Here is a 13861-nt window from a genome sequence, read left to right on the forward strand (position 1 = left end):
CTTATGTTATAAAATGAATTATAAGTGTTAAAGTCCAAGAATGGCTTAAAATAATCATGTTGATTTTTAAAATAAGGAAATTTTTAAAAAGTATAGCTTTTTTATTTTTATTTTTATTTTAATTGATGTTTTACTTTTCCAAATACATGTTATGAAAGTTTTTTAACATTCATAATATGCCTATGCATATTGCTATGTTAAAAAATTTCTTTCCTCCTTCCCTTCCCACTCCCTCCTCTCAGCTGTGAATAGTCAGATTAATATTGTACTTGCACATTTGTGTTGAGCATATTTCCCAATTAGTCATTTTTGATATGAGGAATTAGGATTAAGGAAAAGAAATACATAAAAGATTTTTTTTAAAAAAAAGGGAATGTACTATTCCTCAGATTCCAAAGAATTTTTTGTGTTTTTCTTCCTCTGGATAGGGATAACATTGCTCATAGCCCATCTAACATGATTGTCCTAGCTCTCTGAACAGCTGAGAGAAGCTGCTTCCATCAGGGTTGGTCATCTCACAAAGATGTTATTAATGTCTACAGAGAATATAGTTTCTTGTTAAAGATAAAGTAATTGCTTTATCTGTCTTTGCCAGGATAGCCATCCTGTTGTGGAAATAGCTATTGGAGGAAGTCCCCACCTTGGTTCCAGATCCACCAAAATCATGAAGCAAAAAAAATAATTAACCAAGTTTCAGGTTCAGGTCCAGATAGGAGGCAAAGACACAGTGGGCACAAAGAAGTGGTTCAAAGAATGGCCATAGAATATTCTAAGAAACTTCAAAGTTCTCTCAAAAAATTGTCTGTATAATCTTGCTGGTATCAAGGAGGAGAACTTGATTAAAGATGATGGGAAGGTTCTTCATTCTATTCTAACAATCCCAAAGTTCAAGCTTCCCTCTCTGCCAACACTTTTGCTATCACTAACTATACAAGAAGCAAAACCAATCATAGAGATGATTCCTAGAAGATGAAGCCAGCTTGATGCTGACAATTTAATGAGTCTTAGGAAGTTAGCTGAACAGTTCCCACAAATGTTCAATAGCAAAACCCCCAAGCCTGACAACACTGACCAGAAAGGTGAAGATGTGCCGCTTCTCATAGAAAATTTTGATGAAGCATTAAAAAATGAAGCAAACTAGAGTCTGTATGATTCCTGGATGCCAGTATAGATTAAACTGGAGAAAAGAGCAGGTGACTCAGTAATATAAATATTTGACTTTAAAACAGAATGAGGTGATTGTATAAATTTGTTCATATGCAAATCAAAGTTCCATAAAATAGCACTATATAAATGCATGGATTTGACACAAAATAATTAAAGGATGATCATCTATGCATACATTCATTGGAAGATTCTGCTTTTTTTAAAGCAGCTTCCATATATTTAAAATATGATTTGATTTATAGGAGGGGAAGGAAATGAACATTATTGTTGGATGCTTGTTCTTTTTTTTTCCTCAAAGATTATCTAATTGGAGTAGAGCAAGAAGAGACTAAAGAACAAATCCTTTTACCTTTCATGGAAAGGTGATATGGATTGAGCAAATTGACAGAGGAAGTTCACGGTAGACTTAAGATTGTTTCCCAGGATCCAGATTTCAAATTCTATGCTCTTTAAACCAGATTATAACTGGTGTATTCTTAGATTCATAATAATCTTAAAATATTTTTTGTTACAGGCTTCATAATCTCTGTTTACAAATATAAGGAAAGATAAATAGGAAATTAAAGACATGTGACCAAAACTGCCAATTGTTTTAGACAAAAGGAAAATCAATGTATGTTTTTGTGACCATTTTTTTAATTGAAGATTGAATTGATTTGAAGTTCAAACATTCTCTATTCTGATACATTGTACTTTTTTGGCAATTATTTTTATATGAACACACTACATTATCTAATAAATCTTTAAAAAAATTTTTCTTTTAATGGGATTTTCTAAGTAAGTATAAACCTTTAAAGTTTTAGAACTGGATATCACATTGAACTTCCTTGGAGAAAAATGGTACAGAAATCAATCAATCATACAGCTGCAAAGGTTCTCTTCCAGATTAACCAATCTAAATGCTTTTATATAAAAAATTAGCACAAAAATTAAGATTTAAAAATTACTTTAAAGGAAAATAGGTTCTAAGTCATCCAAGAAAATGAAATTTATAAAGTTTTCATATGACTGGTAATCTCTCTTATATAAAGAAACTTTATAATTCAGTTTATCATCATTTCTAAACATTAATAAAATTTTCCTCTTTAATAGGATGCCAAAACCCTTCTGATTTCATGTATCTATGACATATTTGAGAATAGAATATTTCTTCTTATAATGATTTCTTTTTCAAGGAAAAATGGTACTTGAAGTTTCTGAAAAGTATCAGAAAATAAATGTCTTTTATTTTAGTGATGAGAAACCAGCAAATTATTTTTTTTAAAAATCTACTTGCTCCATAATAATTTAGCTAGTTGTACACAAAATAAATCTGAGTAATCTAAAGGAAAAGCTAAAGGTCAAAAGTAAAGCTTCAGGCAAAATTAATTTTCAATTAAATGCATGTCTCACCATTTTAAAATATAGCAGAAATTGCAGAAGAATACACATAATTACATTGCAGCATTACAGAATAAATTGGCTCTGCAACAAGTCAAATCTAACCCTTTCCTTAAAAGTTAAATGTTTGGGGGTAGCTAGGTGGTACAGTGGGTAGAATACAGTCCCTGGAATCAGGAATACCTGAGTTCAAATCCACCCTTAGACAATAATTACCTAGTTATATGGCCTTGGGCAAGTCACTTAACCCCATTTGCCTTGCAAAAATATATAAAAAATAGTTATTTGGTTCTCTGCATGTTTTATTTTCCTTAACCCAAGGCAAGATCACTGAAAGTAAATAAATTTTTAAAATGTTAATTTTACCCCCCTCTGTCTCTGACACATAATGTATAGTATTGGACAAATGCCTAATAACTCTCTTAGACTTTGAAATCTAATTCTCAAATTTTAAATTATATAAAGTCTTGATCTAGTTGAGGAAGCTTCCCCATCTGATGTTTCAGGTAAGGAAATTTTCTAGAGATGAGAATAACAATAAGAAGACCAACCCCCCCCCCCAAAAAAAACCCTTCTGATCTGAAAAAATAGGGGAAGGCAACAAACCTAATATCAAGGAAAATGTCATATAAGGAACACAAAATTTAATTAAAATATTTTAAATTCTAAATAAATATTATAAGTGGAAATGAGTACATAGCATTCCTCTTTATTGTAACCCTAAAACCCTTCATTGTAGAAGCTATGGCAGTTAGAAGGTAATAATACTAATGAACACTTTGCCTTTTGGTGGAAAATACTTTGTCAGTGAATGGTACAAAACTAGATTTTATCAATTTTCATATGAAATCAAAGAAATCCTTTGGATAAAGTTCATCCTAATAAAGAAAAGCAAGACAAAACCTTAAGATAGTGAAGTGGAGATTAGTGGAGCTGACAAAATAGGACTGATTCCATATAAAGGGATAAAACAAAGTGATGACAGCTGCCTCATTTTCTACAAAGACTACAAATAGTAGATTGGGACCATTTAGAGGATAAATAGTAAGTGTTTTGAAGAAAAGACATTCTACTTCCTCAGAAACCAATGAGAGATCTATTTTAGTCTAAGCTAGTTTAAATAAGTTATTAAGTCTACCAGGGAAATCTGCTTTTCCCAAGTTGAACTCAATATGGGGAGAACAATGAAACCTAATCATTAATCCTGATTGAGGCAAAGTCATTAAACTGTTCATTGGATGAATATTCTAGTGAATCACTTTTTATTAGCATGGGAAATAAGAATGAGTTTAGTTAAAAGAAATAAAATCTTATTCTCACATAGTATAAAATGTGTTTATGTTTCTAAATATGTAAATTTACATGAATATATAGATGTCTATTTATATATATACTTACACATAACATATGCATGCACACATACATACATACATATGTATATACTCTATGGGAACACTGTTTTAGATTTTGAGTTTTTTATTATTTCCAATATTCAATCTTTCAAAAATGAATATAAATGATGTAAGAAGACATAAATCTATAAAAATATTGTAAGCCAGGATATTATTTTATTATCTTGATTACCTGTAAGGCAATCTGACATAACTGTTCTGATCTTGGAATTAGGAAAAATCTACAGTGAAATCACACTTCAGAAACTTAGCTATTAGTTGTATGAAAATGATTAAGTCACTTAATTTCCTTCATCATTGTCTAATGTCTACAAAATGGGAGCCTTAGTAATGTTTGTGTGAGGATTAAATGAACCCATGTTCATTTGTAAACATTAAAGCAATACATAAATATCATTATAATTTTTGATTCTATCTTCAATTTATCTAGATATTTTGTTTTTCATTAGTTATAGTGAAATCCCAATAGACTTGGGAAAGGTACATTAAGCTTCATTATGCCTAATTATTTTAAAATTAATGTAGAAGTATTATTCTCTGTTTGGCTAAGAGAAATAACTTATGAAGACATTAGTTTTTTCAAGAATAGTAACAGAAAACCTACATAGTAAAAAATACATAAAAATGGGCAGAGAGAACAGAGAAACAGATAGATGATGATAGTGATGATGATGATGAGATAATTATGATGATGAGATGATTGTAATTATGAGATTATGATGATGAGGAGGAGGAGGAGGATGAGGAGGATGAGGATAATGAAGATGATGAGAATGAGGATGATGAGGATGATTAGGATGATACGATTTTGCTAGAACCAGCCCTAGAACCAGAAAGACTTTGGCTTCAATTTCCACCTGTAAACCATATATCGGCCCTGGACAAGCCAGCTCAATTCCCATTGTATAAACATTACATAAAACTAAATTACAAAAAAGGAGTCAAGTTGAATTGATAAAATAAGTTTCATTACAGATCCAATTTCTATATCTATCACCTACTATTTATGGAAACCTAAGGCATATTTTAAAAATCTCACTCATACATAAAATGAGACTATAAACAAAAGATTTTAAAAAGTAAACTATCATTTAAAAGTAAAAAACCCATTAATTTTAAAAAAAGCATAACACAATCTTCACATTCAATACATAAAAATGGGACTGAAGTTACTGACAATTTTAGTCAGGTAATGCAGTTCTTTTTTTTTTTTACTTGACTAAAAAAATCACATAGCTATTTCAAACCATTGCATTGCATAATGGTGACAAGAAATGTTTTAATTAAGCACAAAGAAAATCACTGTTGGGCCTCAAATTTGTCTTTGAATTTAACAAAATTGTTAGTAAGTTGGTATTTGAATGATAGGTTCAAAATCCATTATTTTGACTCTGAAATTTAATTTCATTGCCACAGGAAAATATATTTACATATATATATTTATATATATAATTTTTTTTATTAATTTAAGGTAATGGGGTTAAGTGACTTTCTCAAAACTCACATAACAAGGTAATTATTAAGTGTCTATGGCCAAATTTGAATTCAGGTACTCGGGCCTCCAGAGAAGGTGCTCTATCCACTGTGCCAGCTAGCTGTCCATATAGATAGATAGATAGATAGATAGATATATCTATATATATAGTATGTGTGTGTGTTTAACAAAAAGACTGATAGTAAATCATTCACTAACTTGTTGATTCTCATTTATTTTAGATAGTATTTATGTAAAGCATTGAAGATGACCAAGCATTTTATATAAATTATGTTACTTAAATCTCATCACATGCTATAAAATAGGCACTGTTACCATTCCCATTTTATAAAACTGAAATTGACAGACTAGTTAACTTGCCCAGGGGTACAGAATTAAGAAATCTTTAAGACAAGATTCAAAATTAGTTCTTCTTAATGTTCAAATTCAAATTCAGTTCTCTAAATTAACACCTTCTACTTCACAAAGGTAATCACCGAGGGAATTTTAGGAGAAATATTGGGAAAGGGGACTCATGCTTTTGGTAAGGGTTAATCTAGATGAGTTGTACAATCACAATGAATTCTATGATTCCATGATGTTGTGCATAGGATGCAGAAATACTAGCATAAATAGGGGAAAAATTAGAAATAAGATAAGACAAAGTGATTTCTTTTCAATTTTTTTACCATTTTGTTTAAAATTTTAACTCTCCTTCCATTTCCTCCCTAAGATAGTAAACAATCAGATATAGATTATTGACATACAATTATGTAAAATGGACAAAATCAAATTTTACTTGACTCAAACATGGTAAAGAAAGTAATTCATTGTCCAAGTAAGTTTATCAGATAATGTTTGAAAATTAGCTTTTCTCCTTATTGCAGAAGACAGAATAAGAAAATGATTTTAGATGGACATAGGGTAAAATGCCCCAAGTATGTAAGTTAATAAGAAAGTGGCAACTGTCACTATAGAAAGACATCCAAGAATAAGAATATCTTCTGTTTTTTCTTAGTTGTTTTCAGGACATTCCTGTTCAAACTACTTTGGCTGACTTAAGAAAAGCTATTAAAAAGTCATTTTAAATTTATATAATTTGTATTTGCCATCATTACATGTTTTCATTTTTTTCCTGATTTAGACTCAGACTTCTTACTTTGCTTTCTGCTCCATCTGCAAAACAGTTAATTCCATAGGCTGGATAATGAAATGAAGGTTCAGAGGAAGAAGTAGAAATTCAAAAGAACAATACTAGTATTTCTACAATACATTAAGCTTTACTTAAAACTTATATAAGTGATCTCTTTAATTCTTACAACAACCTGCATCGTCATTTGACAAATTACAAAATTAAGCCTTTGAAAATCCTGCCGCAAAGAGGATATAATCTGATTATGACTGATTATACTTATAAGTTTTGAGAATTGTATATTAGGATAGTTGAAAGGAGTAAACTTAGAGCCAGGGTATGGGTATACATTGATTATGAAGTGATGATATTTAAAAAATAAAACAAGAAAAAGTATTACACTAGGAGGAGGAGGCAGAAGAGGATAAATCACATAATATGAAGAGATCTAAAGAACCTTTTATAGTAGAGGAACTGACAAGAAGATATGATCATTTACTGAATTTTTCTTTCAACAGATCTGACTCAAAGAGTGAATAACATACACTCCTAATTGGGTTTTGAAATTTATCATATCCTATAGGGAAGCAGGAAGGGGAAGAAGAAAGAAAAAAGGGGAATTGATACAGAAGAGGGCAGATTGACGAAGGTGGTGGTCAAAAGCAAAATACTGATTAGGAGAGAAGGTGAAAGGAGAGGAAAAAATTATGAAGGAGAAAAGGATAGGAGGAAATACAATGGTAGTTATCATAATTGTGAATAGGAATGTGATGAACTCCAAATTAAAATGGAATTGGATAGCACCGTGGATGAAAAAAAATCCTGCAATATGATTTTTTTTAAAGAAAAACACATAAAGCAGAGAGGTATATAAAGGTAACAAGCCAGAGCAAAATATATTACACTTCAGCTTAATTTAAAAGGCAAGTGTAGCAATCTTGATCTCAGACAAAGCAAAAGCAAAAACAGACCTGTTTAAAAGAGATAGAGAAACTGCATCTTGCTAAAAGGAACCATAAAGAATGAAGTAACACTAAATATACATGCACCAAGTTTTATAGCATTCATATTCTTAGAGAAGATAAGTGAGTTACAGGAAGAAATAAACAATATAGCTTTATTATATTAGGGGACCTCAGCACCTCTCTCTCTCTCTCTCTCTCTCTCTCTCTCTCTCTCTCTCTATCTATCTATCTATCTATCTATCTCACTCTCACTCTCAGAATCAGAAAAATCTAACTACAAAATAAACAAGAAGGAACTTAAGGAGTGAACACATCTTAGAAAAGTTACATATTATAGACCTCTGAATAAAAGTAAATGGAATGAATAAGTAATATATAGATATATAAAAATTTGTTTGCAGTGATTCATAGGACCTTCACAGAACTTGATCATGTTTTAGGGTATTAAAACATCACAATCAAATGCAGAAAAGCAGAAATAAACATGCTTTTCAGATCATGATGCAATAAAAATTATATGTAACAAAGGGCCACAAAAAGAGAAATTAAAATTTATTTGAAACTAAATAACCCAATCCCAAATAATGAGTGGTTCAAACTACAAGCCATAGAAGCAATCAATAATTTCAACCAAGAGATGACAATGAAAGACATCATACCAAAACTCATGGGATGCAACCAAAGCAGTCCTTAGGGTAAGTTTATACCTCTAAATATACGCATGAATAAATCAGGAAAAAGAGATGAATTAATAAGGAATTCAGCTAAAAATATAGAAAAAAGAGCAAATTAAAAATCCATTTAGAAATCCTGAAAATCATAGGGGAGATAAATAAAATTAAAAATAAGAAAACTTGATTTAGCAAATAAAATTGAGTTGGTTTTATGAAAAAAATAAACCTTTGCTTATTCTGATTGAAAAAAAATTACCAGTATCAAAAAAGAAATTATCAGCATCAAAAATTATAAGGATGATTTCAACATCAATGAAGAGGAAATTAAAGTAATAATTGGAATTATTTTTTTCCATCTATATGACAATAAATTTGACAATAGATGTACAATGGATGGATATTTACAAAAATATAAATTACCCAGTGTAGCAGAAAAGGACATAAAATACTTAACTAATACCATTTCATAAAAACAATAGAACAAGCCATTTAGTTGGATTCACAAATGAATTCTACTTAACATTTAAAGAACAATTCATTCCAATACAATATAAACTATTTGGAAATTTAGCGAAGAAGGAATCATACAAAATTCCTTTTATGACACAAATATGGTGCTAATACAATCAGGAAGAACAAAAATAGAAAGGGAAAATTATTGATCAAATTTTGAATGTTGATTCTAAACATTTAAATAAAATATTAGCAGAAATATATCAGCAAGTTATCATTAGGATAATATACCATTATCAGGTGGGATTTATACCAGGAATTCCCAGCTGTTTAAATAATAGGAAAACTATCAGCATAATAAACTATCAATAACAAAACTGTCAGAAGTACTATGATTATCTCAATAGATGTTGGAAAAAATACTTGACAAAATACAGCAACAGGACTCTCTATATAAAATCATCAGTAAGTGTCATATCCAATGGGGATAGGTTAGACACCTTCACATTATGAATATGAGTGAAACAAGGATGCCCATTATTACCACTATTATTTAATATTGTAGTAGAAATATTAATTTTAGCAATAAGAGAAGAAAAAGAAAGGGATAGACAAAAAGAAACGCAACTATCAATCATTGCAAATGATATACTTGGAGAATCCTAGAGAGTCCACAAAAAAATCTAGATGAAACAGTTAACAAAGATAGCAAAGTTGAAGAATATTGAATATTCCCACATAAACACTCAGCAATTTTATAAAAGAACAACAAAATATAGCATCAAGAGATAGAAAGAGAAATTCCTTTTAAAGTAATTATAGACAGCATAAAATACTTGGGAATCAACATCCCAAGATAAACCCAGAAACTACTTGAACACAATAACAATACACTTTTCACACAAATAAAGTCAGATCTAAGCAACTGAAAAGCTATTGCCAATTTTACCTAATTAAACTACTTACTTAATGGAAAACCAATCAAAATATCCAAAAATCACTTCACAATTTATCTGGCAGAATAAAAGATCAAAAATTTAATGGGAATTTAAAAATACCAAAGAAGGTGCTATAGACATACCAGATCTGAAACTCTATTATAAAGCAGGAGTTATCAAAACTCTTTGATATTGACTAAGAAACAGTGATGGATCAGTGAATAGATAAGATTAACAAGACTGAGTAGTAAATAACTACATTATTCTACTACTCACTAAAACCCAGAGACTAGTGCTAGTACAAGAACTCACTATTTGGCAAAAGCTGGTAGGGAATATGTAAAATAGAATGACAAAAATTAAGCAAAGACCAACATTTTACACCATATATAAAGTTAAGATCAAATTGGGTTCATGATTTAAACCATAAGCCAAAAGCAGAAGACCAAAGAATCATTAGCTGGCTTATTTATGAAAAGAAGGAGAATTTTATTAGTAGAAATTGAGAACAATATGAAATGGAAAATAGGTTATTTCAATTTCATTAAATTGAAAAATTGTTTGCACAAACAGAGCTAATAAAACCAAGATAAGAAGAAAAATAGATAACTGGGAAACAGTTTTTATAGCCAGTGTTTCTGATAAAGGTCTTATTTCATAAATATATAGAGTACTATAAAATATATAAGAATAAAAGTCATTTCCCAATTGATAAATGGTCAAAGTATATTAAAAGGCAGTTTTCACTTGAAGAATTCATAACTATCTAGTCATATGAAAAAATGCTTTAAATCATTATTAGAGAAATGCAAATTAAATCTATTCTGAGGTACCACCTTATTTCTGTCAGATTGACTGTTATGACAGAAAAGTGAAATAATAAATATTGGTTGGGATGTAGGAAAACTGGGACACTAATGCATTGTTGAAGGAATTGTGAATTCATCCAGTAATTCTGGAGAACAATTTGGAACTATACCAAAAAGACAATAAAAATGGCATTATCCTGATCCAGAAACACCTCTTTAGGTCTGTATGCTAAAGAGATCACTAAAAAGGGGAAAAGACACAAATATCTAAGAATGTTAATGGCAGTTCTTTTTATGGTGGTAAAGAATTAGAAATTGAGGGAACACTCATCAATTGGGGAACAGTTGAACAAGTGAGCCACAATAAATAATAGAAAATTATTGTTCTATAAGAAACTATGAGCAGGCAGACTTCAGAAAATCTTGGAAAGACTTATAAGAACTGATTCAAAATAGAGTGAGTAGAACCAGGAGAACATTGTGCACCTTAACAGCAATATTATAGAAAGATCGGCAATGATGCACTTAACTCTTCTCTGCAATATAGCAATCAATAACAATTCTACAAGATCTGGGATAGAAAATGACATCCACATCCAGAGAAAGAACTATGGTATCTGAATGCAGACCAAACCGCACTATTTTCACTTTTTTTTTATTTTTCCTTTTTTCCTTTTTTTGTTCTGATTCTTCTTTCACAGTGTGACTAATATGGAAAAACATGTAAAAAATACTGTATATGTATAACCTTTTTTAAATTACTTGCTATCCTGGAATGTAGGGATGTTCATGGAAGTCCCTCTAGTGTAAGGGCTGCCCAACCCTTTTCAGGGCTATTTTCCACCTTTGATGGTCATCTGAGCTACTTCTTACCTGAGGTTCGAAGAAACTATAACATGCATAATGTCATACCCTGTTTAATTAACCATAAGGGTAATTGAGGGAATTGTATGTGGAGTGGTGGCTACCTCAACCATGTGAAGTCTTTCACAAGTGGAATGGGCAGATTAGAACACTTCATTTCGATGGTCATGAAGACAGCTGGAGTAGGTGCTAGGCAGTGCTTAGAGATTGGTTAGATCAAAGATGCCAAGGTTATTCATTGCATCTAGAGCCATCACCAGCAGTCCTAATTTTTGTCTTGTCACTAGATAATGATAACTTTGGAAGTGAGAGTGAGTCTGATGAATTTGTAAACTCTACCTCACTTAAATCCAATTCACACATGCATCAAAAGATGTCTCCAATACCACTTTCCATTCTCCAAAGTCCTGTGTCAACAGGCAAATGATGAAGCACCAAGTGCAGTTACACTGGGAGCTACAGTCATAACCTTGCACACAAGTGGTTCAGTACATCGGTTCATTTCCCCACTGAAAGCAGCAATGAGAATTGACAGCTCCCTGAGTGACTAAACAGTCCTTTAAAGGATTGCATTGCTCATCTCCTAATGTGAGGTAGGGCCTAGAAAAGGTTCTTTAAAATTTATCCTTCTTATCTAATCCTACCCTGATTATTGCAGCAGGTCAACATCCCATGGTGCAGTAAAGGCACACACAAATCTACAAAAACTTTTTCAAAGTAGGTATCATTCATCATCAGTGCCTAGAATGTGTGAGCACTCATTGACGACACAAGATCCAATAAATCTGAAAGATGAACAGCTCTTACTACAACAGAACTCAGTGGGCAACATTCAAATATCAGTCCTGACTGAAACAAGGCTGGTAAATGAAAGCCAACTTACTGAGGTTGAAGCTGGATACATGTTTTTCTAGAGTGGCCACAATAAAGGAGAGCCCTGTGAAGCTGGGTCAGGTTTTTGAAATCAAAACAAATCAAATCATGGGGTGACTAGGTTGCACAGTGGATAGAGCATGGGCCCTGAAGTCACAAGGACCTCAGTTCAAATCTGACCTCAGACACTTAATAATTGCCTAGCTGTGTGGCCTTGGGCAAGTCACTTAACCCCATTGTCTTGAAAAAAATCTAATCTGCATTCTGGAATGTCTAGCAAAAGGAATGAACAACAGGTTCATGAAAAGGAAATTACCATTTCCAGGAAAACAACATACCACAAGCATCAGTGACTGTGCTCTCACTATGACCTACTGATGAAGTCAAAGAAAAAATCTGTAGAGATCTAGACATCATTACCTTCAGTGTATCAAAGAAGTTAAGTTTTATAACTCTGGGTGATTTAATGCTAGAGTAGCCTCAGATTATCATACATGACATAGAGTTCTTAGGAGGAATGAAATTGGAAACAGAAATAGAAATAATCAGCTTCTACTGAAGACTTGCTCATCTTTTTTTAATTTATTTTTATTAAAGATATTATTTGAGTTTTACAATTTTCCCCCAATCTTAAGACTTGCTCATCTTATGACCTCCTCATCACAAACACTATTTTCCATTTATCTAAATGCAATAAAAATTCCTGGAAACATTCCCATAGAAAACATTAGCATCTAAGAGACAGTGTGATTGTAAGGAGAAGAGATAGGATGTGAGAGTAATGTGAGGGACAAAAATGCTGACTTTTCAGAAACATAGTGCTAAATTAGCCTAAGCCATAGCTCTCAGTTTCTATTTCTCAAGAATCAGGTGAGCATGAGAACCCATATCTCCAGCTAGAAAAATTATGTCACCCTAACCATATAAGGTGTAAACAAAGACAGGCAAACCCCCCCTTCTCTTCAGACTATCAAGTTTGACCAATTGTTGTAAGGGTCAGCAGAAAAGAGGAGGGGAAGGGGCCTCTGGATTTTGTGGTTTTCTAACCCTGCTTCAGCTTCTGTAATTTGGCTTTTCCTACTCTCTCTCCCATGGAGAGTTAGGAACTGCTCTGCTTCTTGCAAGAACTGAATTAAATTTTAACTCTTTGCTGCCACTTTGAGAGGACTCTGAGTAGTCATTTTGGGTTAGGGTCTCAATACCCCGCACAGTGACAAAGGCAATGTATGATTGGGAGTGCTAAATTGATCACAATATCATCTACTCTAAGTTAAATATTCACATTCAACTAAAGTGACAACCCCAAAATAAAATGACTACATGAAGAATCAATGTCAAGAGATAAGAGCATCTCTTTGAGCAGAAACAGTTTTTTGCTAACTTGGAGAGAAATCAAGTCAGCACACAATTGGCAACAGTGGAACAGAAAAACAGTGGACAGCTTTGAGAGATATGGTGCATAGCAATGCATTTGTTCATCTATGTCAGAACACTTGCAAACATCAAGCCTAATTTGATTAAAATGATGGGGAAATGTAGAAGCTCCTGAAAGAAAAACAAGAACTCCATAGCATTCACCAGTAGGATAGTTCACCCATTTCTAAGAAGACAGCATTTATTTCCATCAAAAGTAAAGTACAAGCAAAACTGAGAGAGATGCAGGACTCTTGGCTCAGTAAAAAGGCAGATGATTATTCAGTTTTTTGCAGATAGTTATAAA

General features: G+C 31.9%; 1 pseudogene; it reads left to right on the forward strand.

Annotated features, from left to right (window-relative positions):
* The first annotated feature begins 664 nt into the window (after positions 1 to 664).
* LOC141502300 (transcription factor BTF3 homolog 4 pseudogene) lies at positions 665 to 1141 on the forward strand (annotated as a pseudogene).
* The last annotated feature ends 12720 nt before the right edge of the window (positions 1142 to 13861 follow it).

This window comes from Macrotis lagotis, chromosome X (assembly GCF_037893015.1).
Source record: "Macrotis lagotis isolate mMagLag1 chromosome X, bilby.v1.9.chrom.fasta, whole genome shotgun sequence".
NCBI classification, from domain to species: Eukaryota; Metazoa; Chordata; class Mammalia; order Peramelemorphia; family Peramelidae; genus Macrotis; species Macrotis lagotis.